The sequence below is a fragment of the Mastomys coucha genome, unplaced genomic scaffold (assembly GCF_008632895.1).
Source record: "Mastomys coucha isolate ucsf_1 unplaced genomic scaffold, UCSF_Mcou_1 pScaffold14, whole genome shotgun sequence".
Lineage (NCBI taxonomy): Eukaryota > Metazoa > Chordata > Mammalia > Rodentia > Muridae > Mastomys > Mastomys coucha.
Window position 1 is genome coordinate 67,073,879 of NW_022196896.1, and position 12,801 is coordinate 67,086,679.

At 47.6% G+C, this 12,801-nt stretch overlaps 1 protein-coding gene across 2 annotated transcripts in view; it reads left to right on the forward strand.

The window, feature by feature from the left end:
• Positions 1–360: 360 nt before the first annotated feature.
• The window catches only part of Npas2 (neuronal PAS domain protein 2), a 185,537-nt gene continuing 173,096 nt past the window's right edge, over positions 361–12,801 (forward strand). For both annotated transcript variants that reach the window (XM_031367287.1, XM_031367288.1), the window contains exon 1: positions 361–600. The gene's annotated coding sequence lies outside the window, so the exon portion shown is untranslated. The remainder of the gene's footprint in view (positions 601–12,801) is intronic.

The following is a 12,801-nucleotide window of genomic DNA, read 5'->3' on the forward strand; positions in this document are numbered from 1 at the left end:
CACCGCGCCCAGTCCGGACCAGACTGGTCGGACCCCCACTTCAATCTCCCACCCACCCACCCACCCACCCGAACAGCCCCGCAGGACTCGCAGCGGCCCTGGAGACGCACCGGTCTCCGGCGCTGCCGAGAGTCGCCGGGGGTCGCAGGGTCCGCATCCCTGCGACACGCGTTGAGTGCGCGACTCACACTGGGTTTGAACCGTGGGGGGGTGGGGGGGAAGAGCGGGTAGCCTCGGGAGCCTAGAGGCTTAGGAGGAAGAGGAGGAGGAGGAGGAAGGGGAGCGGGAGGAGGAGGAGAGGGAGGAGAGGGAGGAGAAGGAGGCGGCAGCGGGGCGGGGAGGCGGCGGCGGTCCCCGGCTCTACGCGCCCAAGAGTTTGCGGCGCGAGCGGCGGGCTTTCCCGCAGGACCCGAGGGACCCGCGCAGCGGCCGCGGAGCCCCGAGACCCCGGCGGCAGCGGCGAGAGCAGCGCCTCCCGCCGCCGCCCGGGAGAAGCTCCCCGAGCCCGCCTGCCGCCCCGGCTCCCCGCGGCGGCGGGAGGCGCGTCTCCCCGGCCCAGTCGGTGCCCGGCCTGGCGGGGCCGCCCCGGCCCGCTCGGAGGTAAGAGGCCACCGCGCCTTGGGGACGTGCGATCTCGGGTGGGAATACGTGCGCGTGGCTCGCGGCTCTGGTCACCTGCTCGCTAGCGCTGGGGACGCGCGGGGCAGGGAGGGACGCTCGGGCGCGACACTGCGCGAGGCTGCGCAGCGCAGGCACCCGGGGGTTGGGGCGCGGGGTGGTGAGTCCTGCGCACTCCGGGTCCTGCCGCCCTGGGCTTCGGGTCCTGCCGACCGCTGCAGCCAAGACAGACGGTGGGCTCCCGGAGCCGCTCGCCAAGGGAGAGGACTAGGCACCCCGAACCTCGGGATTCGGGGGTCCTCGGAGGGTGCTAGAGGGGTACTGCGTGCCCGGACAGAAGCTTTGAAGATTGCCCCGCTGCCCTTCCAGAGCCCCACCGCAGGCATCCCGAAGCGTAGGGAGCCCGGGACGCCCGGAGAGTGTGGTTGCCCGGCCGGGCCCTGGTGTCACTGCGTTCCTGGGTCTGACTTGGCTTAGGGCCGGATTGAAAGCTCGGTCTTTGTGCTTAGACAGCTCTGCGCTCCTGGGACTCCCCGGGTTGGATGCTACAACATTGTTTTAGTGGGAGGTGTACCCCCCTCCCCAAGTAGAGGAGGGGTGCGCCCTTGACTTTTCTAAAAAAAAGCCACTTAGGTTGGGAAGCAGGGGGCAGGGACAGGTACCAAGAGGCTCAATTCAAAGCCAGCCTCTCCCCTCTGCCCGCCTCTCCTTAACTGCTTAAGGTAAGAAAGTTTGTTTTCGGCTCTGTGGTTCATAAATAATTAGTAACCAGTTTTGTTGACAAGGCAAGATGGAAACCTTAAGCATACACGCGCATTTCCACGGACTCTAGAATCTCCTAAGGTGAGATCCGGGAGTCTTTAGTTCGTGGAGTTGTAGGCTGTAGCATTCAACAGGTGCTGCAAGGGTCCTAGAGGCCCCAGCTTAGGGTTTTGTTTTTGTTTTTGTTTTTGTTTTTCTCTATCCATTGCGTTAGGATCCTCCCCCTAGTTCGCGGTTAGCTTGCTTCTTTACAGGTGAATATTGAGTCGTTGTTAACTGAGTCGGGGAGACTGCTAGTCTGTCTCAATCACTAGAACTCGATTATCCTTAATAGGGTTTTCTTTAATAGGAGGGATTTCCCATTTGGACTTTCCAGGTAGTTAGTCCTGAAGCAGTTCCTGGCAGGACTCAGCTCTGTCAACACCTTCCTGTCTTTCTCTTTCTTCTCATTGAGGTCCCCCGTCCAGCGAACTGGCCAACTAATTATGGCTTGCATGAAAAACAGCCAGCCCTGGAAGGCACCCTTCAGACTCAAGAGCAAACACTGGCTTCATCTTCCTTCCTGATGCTAAAATGTCTCTGAAGGAAAACGTTGCCAGAAATAACCTCCAATCCTTTTTAAAATAACCCCTAAATAAATATAATCCTGTTTTTAAAAGAGATATTGCGATCTGGGCCACTATTTTACAAAGCAAAATTTTTTCATTACAGACAGCTCTGAACCAGTTGAAGTCCTGGCATTTCCCAGCAGCCTGTTTTCTGGCCGTTTCCCCTCAGAAGCCCATACCTTTATTTATTTGGAGGTCATCCCACTATGCAGATGTGGAAAATGTTTTTATTCCAACTACTCCCTAGAGTTGCATCTTGATGGGTAGGAGAGGATATACTCTAGAAGTTAGCACATTATTAATAAAATGTTACAACATATGCCCAAGGATTAAACATGCCCAGAGAATGGCGTGAGACATTTGCAATTAGTGTGTTGAGAGGAAAATTTCCTGGTATGGTAGATGTTCACATGGTAACTGAAGAGATAACCTTTATATAGAAAACAATTAAAAAAAAACTTACTTAGTTGTCTGTAACAATTTGGTCTCTGCTTTATATTTCTGGCTGTTCCACAATGAAAATATAAAAAAACCAATGAAACCAGTAAAAACAAATCACCATTTAAATCCATCTTTTGGGAGCGTCTGGCTTAGGTCTTTGTAATCTATTTAGTAGCTACTTGTCAAGTGAAAGAGTCAATGGTATTAAATTTCTTCAAGTTAGGTTTATATGTGGGTTTTTCTCTCTCTTGCTCTCTCCCTCTCTCTTTCTCTCTCTCTCTCTCTCTCTCTCTCTCTCTCTCTCTCTCTCTTTCTGTGTGTGTGTATCATACTTTCTGAGTATATAATGCATGTATGTGTATATATACACATATACATATGTATATATATATATGTGTGTGTGGGTTTGTATGCATATATACAAACATATATATCCAGAATTTTCCTTATAATAAATCCTCAGAAGCCAAAGGGCTAAATCTTCACGAATTTTTAAAACAAGAGCACGTGTGCTTTGTTCTGGATACCAAGAGCCACCTGTACACTTTCCACATGCTGTTCTGGCTGATCCCCTGCACACTGCAACTCCATCCTAGCAGAGGTCAAATTGTGAGGGGATTGAAAATAGCCTAGTGAGTCAGTACTCTTGGCTGCTTTACCCTAACAGTTTAATTGGCTTCATCATAGCAAGTGTCTAATGGAGCTTCACATTTACGTAGTGAAAATGGTACTTGAAGCCACATTGGCTCACAGGGACGTTTCATTAGCATATCCCTCCCTTGTCCCCTGCCGCCCCGCCCCCCATCCTCATGCTATTTGTAGCAAAGACAGGTTGAGGACTGTCATATCCAAATCTTTTCCTCTCGTCTCCATGAGGCCATGTTCACAATAGAGGCTCAATAAATAGGCTTGGGAAACAACTGGATTATTGGTAATCACTATTCCAAAGGTTAGATGTTTCTGAGTGCTAATGGGGTACTTAACTATGAGTAATCCTGTGTTAAGTCAGATGGTGATTAATAATACCTAGGTACACGGGGAAACATTTATTGCACACAAGCATGTAGCAGAGGCATTTTCCACGCAATCTTTAGCTAAGGCCCTGCTGTTTCTCACTTGAATTTTTTTTTCTTTGATTAAGGGCCATTTCTTAGATGGATTTCCCCTAGAGGCCACTTGAGAGTCTGCAGGTCAGAGTGTCTAGTTCCATTTCGTGATTCAGAACAGGAATGAGAATTTCTCTTTTATTCTGGTGTGAAATAAACAGTGTGTACAGAGAGAGAGAGGTGGAAGGGGAGGGGCAATCGGAGTGCGGTGAGTCACTGGGGGCTGGGGGTGGGGCCGTTACGCCAAGGCCGTTAAATTAAGAAGCTTCAGTGCTATGCTCACAAGCAGGCTCTGGGATACACTTCACCTCATCAGCAGGCGAGTGTGTGCTAAACAATGAGCCAGACGATACAAAACATAGCAGAGACATACCTGTAGGAGCCAGAGATGAGGAAGAGAGAACACTGGTTCTTGTAAACGAAGAACGAGGTCCTGCCAAGCCTCTCCACAGAATAGTGGACCAGGAGGAGGAGCCTTGGGCAGAGTTTTCTGGGAGGGCTTCCTCATAGCTGACCTTGGGCTGCTGTGTGAACAGAGAGGCATGTTGTGACTTGACAGGAAATAGAACAGAGTTTAAAGTCAGACTTGGGGTAGCCTTCCTCTCACCTGGGTGCCTAGGGGCAACCTTTTAACTTTTATAAACCTAAATACTCTCATCAGAAAAATAGGGGAAATGATTAATTGACTTGCCAGGTCTCTGGGATTACCGGTAAGGGATGTGTGTGAGGCCTAGCAAATGGGATAGTTTTTTTTTTTTTTTTTTTTTTTTTTTTTTTTTATTGTTTCTGCTCCCATAGGCAACCGCTCACCTGCATTCCTGTAAGTAACCCCAATAAAACTCATTGGTTCACCAAGTTGGATATTGGTGATATCTGTGCTGTGCTCTGTCATGAGCCTCATACCGAGGATGGGTAGATGTGTGTCTGTTACATCTTCCCAGGGGAAATCTGCTGTTGTCTGTTGCACAATAGTGAATAAGATATTAGAGGATGGAGAGCGTTTTAAAAATTATCTATTTATAAAAACACATCATGCAGATTTTGGAAAAGATTTTTAGGATGTTCTTCCTTCCCGTGTCTTTCCTAGAGTTTAAACTGTTTCTAGTAGACTTGAAAATCACACAGCGTTATCAGTCCCTTTGCTCATTACTGGGACAAAACACCCCATAGATGCATCTTCTGGAAGGAAGGAGTTGTCCCTGTCTGATGTGTCACCGACATGATGGGAGGTCAAGGCAGGGGGAAGACAAGACTTCTGTCACACCTCATGCCATTTATTCAGCCCAGGACCCCAGTTCATGGAATCATATGGCCCATATTCTGGGTGGGTCTTCCCAAGAGGCACCTCACAGGTACCCTCAGAGCACTGTCTCTAAGTCCAGTCAGGTTGACAAGGACAACGGCTACACATGCAGAAAATCTTACAGAAAAGATTTCAAATAACAGACTGTATTTCAATAAGCAGACAAACCTCCCTTCTCGAAGCCCTTGTGGCTGGCTACCGTTTCCCGTGTTTTGACTTGAAAGGAATCTGGCTTTTCACAGGTAGACTCTCCCCAGTCTGAGTCAGGAGCTGAAGACCCGTGGCCCTGTAGCACTTTACAGTGATTGGCTCAAAGTGAGCAATGGGCCCTACGCTGGCCAATAATATGTAAGGTGGGGTTACTTAGAGGCTTCTGGGAAAGTGTCCCTAGCTCTTAAGAAGAAGGAAGGATTCTCTCCATACAATCCTATGTGTCTGATGTGTCACCGGACACATCAGATGTGTAACAGGAAGTGCCTGTTAGCTAAGTAACTGTGGGCCACTGGGTGGGTGGGGCCAGAAGAATGCAGAGGTGAAGTCTGGGGTCTTCATAGAGGAGTTTCCCCAGGAGGTCCATGCTTAAAACGTTTACTTCAGTTAGATTTGCTTTGAGTTGTAGCTAAAACCAGCCTGAATGCCTGTAACTCTCAGCCCCTTTCAAGGGGAAACTAGTCTTTTTTTTTTTTTTTTTTTTTTTTTTTTTTTTTTTTTTTTTTTTTTTTTTTAATTGAGACAGGGTTTCTCTGTGTAGCCCTGGCTGTCCTGGAACTCACTCTGTAGACCGGGGCTGGCCTTGAACTCAGAGATCTGCCTGCCTCTGCCTCCCAAGTGCTGGGATTAAAGGTGTGCACCACCACTGTCGGTGGGGGAAACTAGTCTTAACCATGGACCATGCTCTTGCTACTCACTTTGTGCATTTAAACACAGAGGCACATATTTGAGAACAGAGCTCATTGTATAGATATCACTGCACATTTTAAAAAGCAACTGTGTGGCACAGATGGCTTTGTTTGTCTTTTTTAAAAAAAATCATCCCTCATATAAATGTTAAGGACCATATCATCCAATATGGCCAAAACATGGTTTATCCAATCAGTATCAGTTTATCGACATTTCATGGTTTTTGTTGGTCAGGAGTTCCAGGGAAAAGGTCTCTAAGTAAGAGGTGCATCTGTTCACAACGTTGGTAGATGCCGTCTAATTGATGACTAACAATGGTACCCATGCTGCCTGTCTGTGGGGGCTTGGCGGTCTGGTCAATGTGTCTTCACTATGCTGTGTATTACCCAACTTTCAAATCTCTTCTGTGCATGTTCACATGCATGGAACTTATTTCCACCTGTGACTGGAGAAATGCAAATGGAGGAATGGGGTTATGGCATGCACCGGCTGGGGAAGTGTGTAAAGGTACAAAAGAAAATCTTAGAAACTGAGGCTGTCTGTAAAAACTAAGTAGATGTGATTAACCTTGTAGTAGTCTTGGAAAATTTCTAGAAAATGGTGCTAGTGGATCTTTAGTGTTTCCAAGAAAACCCTAAGGTAAGAGACTTCCATGTTTATGTAGCTCTGGCTAGCCTGAACCTCACAGAGATCCACTTGCCTCTGTCTCCAGAGTGCTGAGGTCAAAGGCATGTGCTACCAGGCCCAGCTCTGGCACTATGCACTTCTGCAAAGCTTTATTGCTTCAGGGACCCATGGGTCCCTGTACAGTAGCACAATGCACTCTGAACTGAGTTTTCTGAAGAGTCAGTTGTCACTTGTAGATATTTTGTATCCTCATGAGCTGTGACTGGAACAAGGGTTTCTGTATTCTGTGATGTTTTTCACTTCTGCCAGAGAAGACAGAAAGAAAATGGGATGGGCCATGGATGAAATGCATAAGAAGACCTTCAGGAAAAGGCTGTCAGGAGAGCGGTGCTCTTCTTCTCGGGATCCGTGGCCATGTGCTGTCTCCTGATAGGGTAGGGAAAGGGCAAGGATAAACAGAGAAGCTCTCCAGAGGGAAACCAGCCACACTGAGGAACCTTCCTAATGAAAACGATCAGTAAACTCCCTGGGTGTGCCATGAGGATTAGTGTGTGGATTCTAAATATACCGATATGAATAAAGTGATCACTGGACCATCTGCAGTAGTGTGACAGACGAGACAAGACGTTTGGCGATGACCAAGGAGTAAAGACATTTCCGTTTCCAGTCAGTTTTATCAATATCGATGTTCTTGGCATGCAAACAGGAATGTTTTTTTCTTTCCTTAATTCTGACTGGTTAATTTTTTTTTTTTTAAACCTCAGCTGTCTGGGTGGGGCTGCAAGTCTTCCTCACCCATCAACTGGGTATTCAGTATCACACAGAAACCTTCATCCGGTCTTGGGTTGTGTCAGTTTTTCTGACACTGTTACAAAACACCTGAGACAAAGTAGTTAAAAAGAGGAGAGGTTTATTTTTCCACTCATGTTTCAGAGGTACCCTCTGGTCTCCTGACTCCATTGCTTTCAGGTTCATAACAAGGCAGATTGTGAAAGGATTCTGTTCATCTCATCATGGCTGGGTAGTAACAAAGTGGACAAGGGAGGCGCACCCTCAGCAAGCAAATATTTACTTCCTCCAGGCTCTTAAAGGTTCCACCCTTTCTCAGTAGGTGATGACCATGCTTTCAGGACGTGGGAATCAGGACCTACTGAACGTCCCAACCATTGTAAATGCTTCCAGCTTCAGAAGTGGATGGTGTCTATTTCCCGTTGTTTTACAAGACTGGGGTACACCTGGGAGTGGGCATCATCATAATTCATCTCAGATAGAGTTCAGATCAGCCTCCTGTTGGCAACATCTGGGACAGGATGAGCTCGCTTGGAGCTGGAGAGGTGTTTTTGAGGAGTTATGCCAGAGTGAGGACAGGGGAAGCCAGGTCAACTGCCGCACTGACCCAACCAGTCATGTATACTTTTCTGTTGCTGCAATAAGACACCATGACCGTGGAAACTTATAAAGTAAAGTGATGAATCTGGGCGTATGGTTTCAGAGGGCGGGAGTCCATGATGGCAGAGCAAATGTATGGCAGCCAGAATAGCTGAGAGCTCACATCTTGATTCACAAGCAAGAGGCAGAGAGCACACTGGGAAAATGGAGCCTTTTGAAACCTCAGAGCTCACCCCATTCCCCCTCCCCGCCCCGTGACACAACTCCTTCAATAAGGTGGCATCCTCTAATCCTTCCCAAATAGTTTCACCAAGGGGGGAGCAAGTATTTAAACACATGAGCAAATGGGGGCCACTCTCACTCAAACCACCACAGTCTCTAAAAGACACAGTTTGCCATTCGTAGGCCCTGCGAAAGAGACCTGTCTCCCTAGAGACTAAGATCTTACAGAAATAAGAGGCACATTGCTGAACCCAAGTTTGGGGCTGTATTTGCCATGGGGCTGAGAATGAGGCTGAAGCTCTGGACTCAGCTCCTGTGGTGACTACAGATCCATGACAGGGAATCTGCTGCTGCTTCTGTCTGTAGCCTTCCTCTTGGCAACAGCCAGTGGGAGAAACTCACTCAGAGCAATGAGCATGGCCCCTGCGCCGCCAGCTGTCTTCTGTTCCTTCAAGCCAGGGTCTGAACTTGTCATCCTATGCAAACGTGAGCTTCCCCATGCTAACAGTCTCTAGGAGAGTTGGCTCAGCACAAGCGGACCTTTGTTTGAGACTAGAAAGACACTTCTGAGTGGCTTCTGGAGCTTGGGCCCTTCGTCTTTGCCAAATCTCAACCTTCCATGTGGAGAGTCAGAGTGAAGTGGCTTTGGGTCACCTGGTCTGTCATCACAGAGGTTCACTGTTCTACTTTGTCTCCTGAAGTGCACAATTCTTTCCCAGGCACCAGGCTAACGAATGGGCACCAAACAATTGCTCTCAACCTTCCTTTTGGAGTCTGTGTGTAGGGCATGGGGATTGTCTAGAAAGCAGGCTTTAGAGACCAAGGCAACTGTGGTGTGCATCGCCCCCTCTCTGTCACTGCTTATCCCGTCTCTAGATTTCCCCTTTGTCACATGTCAGCCTGTCCTGTCACATTCATTCACTTTTCTGCACGCTGGATTCTTGGGGCCTAGATCCACAGGTCCTGCTCCTCCCTCTGAGTGCTCCCTGGGGAGTGCTCCTCCCTGTAGAGCTTCAATGACACTCGTGGACACAATATGCAGCTGCTTGAATTTCTTCCACAGTTTCCCATTTGACTTCTGCAGCATGGCTTGAGCTCTGGGTGGGTGTGAGGTTGTGCCCCCAGAACCTCTGGAGGACAGGAACATAGGCTTTCCATAGTGGTCGCTGTTATGGTTGTTTGAGACAGTCTTCCTTTATTCAGCTTTGGCAGACCTCAAACTCACGGTGTAGCCCAGGCTGGCCTTGAATGCCAAGCGACAGGTGTATGCCACCATGTCCCTTGCATTCAGTGTTGGAGAGAAGAACTAACTGACCCCTGCCGGTCAGCAGCTGTCCCCTCAGGGACATGACAGAAAACCCTCACATTGATTCTTCTATGGGAAATAGCACTTTCTCAACCTTCCCACTTGGGGCCCGTTTGGTAGTCATCCTGAGCTACCAATTTCTTTAGGAATCTACCCCAACACTCACCTAGTAGGTTTACATGTTATTCTGACTTGCCCCAATACTCACCTAGTAGGCTCACAGGTTATCCTGGCCTCAGCATTTTTGGATTCTCTGCCATTCCATACAGCTAGCACAAGGCCAAGGCATCTTGTTCTACAAAGATGGTGGCGTTCTAGGTAGCAAGGCGACATAGTTGGCCTACACTACATGTGTTCAGATGTATGTTGATTGACATACAGTGATCCCTGGTGCCCTTGGCACTCAGGGTTGGGGGCAGTTTCAGCCAACTATGTGCTTCAATTCATGTGTGTGTGTGTGTTACTCATCCTCCCTAAGATCATGTCACTGCCGTGCTGATCAGTATTATACTGTTGGTCATAGTAACAAACAAGTGACTCCATGTTTAGCAGAGAAGATGTTTTCCAAATATCTGCAGTCTGTCATTGCCGTCATCAGTGAATTCGGAACTGGAGGTCATGAGGAGCAGACTGTTATGGAGTTAGTCAGCAACAATCATCTGCCATTTTATCCACACTCCAGGGAAGTGATTCTCAACCTACCTAATGCTGTGACCCTTTCACACAGTTTCTCATGCCATGATGACCCCCCCCCCACCGTAAAACTACTTCATTACTTCTTTATAACGGTAATTCTGCTGCTGTTATGAATTGTCATATCCACATCTGAAATGCAGGATATCTGTACTCAACCCTGGGAGAGGGGTCTTTGACCCACAGGTTGAGAACCGCCGCTCTACTGGCTTTCCTCTTCCAGGCTCCACACTTAGAACAGCAGCATTTCCCCTCCCAGGAGCTTCCTGTTTGCTAGCTTCAGATGTGGATAATTTCCCCACACGCTGCCTGAAACCTAGGAAGTAAGGAGTGCCCACTGAAGAGGCTGCCATGCTCACACTTAAAAAGGAACAGTTCTTCTTGTGTTTCTCATGTCTACAATATGTGTTCACAAAGTAGCTGTTTGGTGTGACCATCGGGTGACCTCTCCTTGCTGCAGACAGTCTCCTTCTGTCTCAGCCTTCCGGTGTGCCTTGCGTCATAGCACCACTAGTGACAGTCTTCATCCTTGTTTGGTACCTCTTGAGGTGGTATCACTAGGATGTGCTGGCTGTTTTCTTTTTATATTTTTATCACATGTAGTTATTCTCTCTTTATATGTGTCTCTCACACCCACACACATTGTTGTAGTGGGTTTGGCCCAAGGCTGCTTATATTCTAATGTTAATTTGGGTCCCCCCAAAACTATTTGCATGAGAGAGTCCGCACGGAAGACACTGAAGGACCCTGACCCCAGTTACTTCTGATTTGGTAAATAAAGATGCCAGCAGCCAGTAGCTGGGCAGAAAAGACCTAGGCGAGGTTTAGGTTTCCCAAGCTTGGGACCCTGAGGAAGGAGCAGGAAGGGAGCCGCTGTGCCTTAGAAGAGTGTGCAGGAGAGAGACAAGAGCCACCATGCGGTAGAGAAGCAAGGAGAGCCCCATAGCCTCTGGACCAAGAGAACGTGGCTCAGAGGGTTGCCTGGTTGGAGCTGAGAACAGCCCAGATGAAGCATCATAAATAATAACTTCAGTGAATCCTAACAGCATAGGGTAGGCAGCTGCCCAGTTGTTAGCTGCATAAGGCATATTAAAATATAAAGGCTGTGTGTGTGCTGCTCCTGGGAACACAGACGGTCAAAGGTGGGAAGGAACCCCATGCCAGGACTTATTAAAATCTCTCTGTCTCTGTCTCTGTCTCTGTCTCTGTCTCTCTGTCTCTGTCTCTGTCTCTGTCTCTGTCTCTCTCTCTCTCTCTCTCTCTCTCTCTCTCTCTTTCACACACACACACATACACTTTCTCCTCTCTCTTTCACTTTCTCTCTCACTTTCTCACTTTTTCTCTCTCCTCTCTCTCACTTTCTCACTTTTTCTCTCTCTCACTTTTCTCTCACTTTTTCTCTCACTTTTTCCTCTCACTTTCTCTCTGTCTCTGTCTTTGTCTCTGTCTCTCTGTCTGTCTCTGTCTCTCTGTCTTTCTCTCTCTCTGTCTTTCTCTCTCTCACACACACACACACTTTCTCTCCTCTCTCTTTCACTTTCTCTCTCACTTTCTCACTTTTTCTCTCTCCTCTCTCTCTCACTTTTTCTCTCTCACTTTTCTCTTACTTTCTCTCTCTCACTTCCTCTCTTTCTCTCTCTCCTCTCTCTCTCACTTTCTCATTTTTTCTCTCTCACTTTTCTCTCACTTTCTCTCTGTCTCTCTGTCTTTGTCTCTGTCTCTCTCTGTCTCTCTGTCTCTCTGTCTCTCTGTCTCTCTCTCTCTCTCTCTCTCTCTCTCTCACACACACACACACACACACACACACACACACCACGTCTCCATAATTTAAATTTGTGACTAAGGACATCTGTTGTCTCCTCTCCCATGACACCATGGCTCGAATGTGGTGGTCAGGAGACAGTTTGCAATAGTTGTTTCTCTCCTTCTACCATGTAGGTTTCTGGGGTCTCAGGTCATCAAGCTTGGTAACAAGTCCTGTCACCCACAGAACCATCTCTCTGGCTCCAATGTTTGTGTTCTCTAATATCTCTAGTGCATATGGTTCAATTAGATGCCCATAAAAACATTCTTCTTGTCCTTGGGTGTGTCAGCATTGACCTATGACTTTGCTTTAAATCATAGCTTTTACTGTAGCATGGGTCAGTCTTTTCTGCTTTTGTATGGCTTAATGGAGACAGCTTGTGGCCCATAGCTGAGAGCTTTGGTTCCTTGACCCTGTTGCTGTGACCAGACAACCTTGGCAATCCCATACACCTAAGAATCCTTTTTCTTTTTTTACATGCATAAAAGGAAGATAAAAATATGTAAGGCTGGAGCTCAGGAGCATAGGATGCTTACTACGGAGTTCCAGAAAAACAAGAGGTATTGTTTTATTGCTGTTGCAACCTGCCCATCAAACCCCTGCACACACGCAAGGGCACACGCCAGCCTCAAAATATTTTCTTCTTGAATGAGGCTCTTGTTTTGTTTTTCCTTCCCCATACTCTGTATGCACACTGTATGCACACACAATTAAAAGCCGAACAAAGCTCAGTGTTTGCTTGAAAGCTAACACAATGGAGAAAGTGAAAGAGTCACGGTAGAAGCGAAACACTCAGGATGTCTTGGCAGTTGCTTGAGGTTGTGTGGTTAGTTTTCAAGGGCTCTTCCCATTTAGCTGAACAAAGTACGGTGATAACCTTTTGTGCCTGAGACTGCCATCCAAATCAAACAGCCTCTATGTGTTCCCCTAGGTTCTGAGTTTTTTATTGGTTGTGTGGGGCTGTTTATGTATGACAAACGTAACCTGTATTATTTTATGTGAACTTGATTTTTTTTTCTTTT